Consider the following 1,149-nt stretch of genomic DNA (forward strand, 5'->3'; position numbering starts at 1 on the left):
GGGGGGGTCATAACAATGGAGCAGGAAGTTCTGTGGACTAATCTTTTCTACTTGTAGAAGTGAGCCTGTAGCAGCAGAGATGGTGGTTTGCTAGCTTGTCTCCTTCCACTGCTAAAGGAGTGTTTCATGAGGCACTTAGTGGCGTAGCACGCTAAGGCGCATACCACGTAATCGCAAGGTTCCTGGTTCAATTCCGACCCTCGACATATCTTGCATGTCATCCCTCCTCTCTCTCTCTCTCACCCATCCTTCCTGTCAAGCTCTACTGTCTCTATCCCAATAAAGCAGAAATGCCCTAAAAACATATTTAAAAAAAAAAGGAGTGTAAACCTGAGTTTATGAGTTTGGCAGGAAGGATTAGTTGTTAGCTGAAGTTTAAGCATCGAACCCAATGCTATCTGGGGAAATAGACCAAATGGACCATAAACAAATAGAAAAAGCCACACAAATCATACAAATGATCTTTTATGTAAAATAGGTGTTATCAAGGTGTTATACAATTATCAAGTGGCATTATCATTTCAAAGAGGGGAGACCTTCAGTTAATGGACTCTTCAGGGCGTGTGGACAAGAATGATTGACTTAAGACAAATACGACAACAAAGTTGTGTATGACTCTTCAGGGCGTTCAGATTAAACCTACTGCTAATTTCAATTGATTTACTTTAACATCTTTCTAGGCCGGGATTAGTCTTAATCTGGGTATGGGAAACCAGACCTAAAATCAATCTCAGAATGCAGGTGTTTTTAATCAGACGAAAAATCTAAATCTGAGCTATCTCTTGTTATTTGGTGAGCTTCTCAACCACGTGACCTCAAGGACCTGCTGAGGTCATCAGTGGTATTAAACTAGGCTTTGTGTTTACCTGGATAACCAATCCGTCAGCAGCACCTTGACACGTGATCTGGTCATGTGATTGGGCTGTTGACTCTCTACGCTCCAGTTGAAAGATAACAGAACAACCTGACAATAGAACCACACCACTGACAGAAGAAGAAGAAGAAGAAGAAGAAGAAGAAGAAGAAGAAGAAGAAGAAGAAGAAGAAGAAGAAGAAGAAGAAGAAGAAGAAGAAGAAGAAGACCACGGAAACAAGATAGTCAATTTTTTTTTTTTTTCATTGAATTTATTTTGTTAGTTAAATTCCTAT

The sequence above is a fragment of the Argentina silus genome (genome assembly GCF_951799395.1).
Source record: "Argentina silus genome assembly, chromosome: 18".
In the NCBI taxonomy this organism is placed as follows: domain Eukaryota; kingdom Metazoa; phylum Chordata; class Actinopteri; order Argentiniformes; family Argentinidae; genus Argentina; species Argentina silus.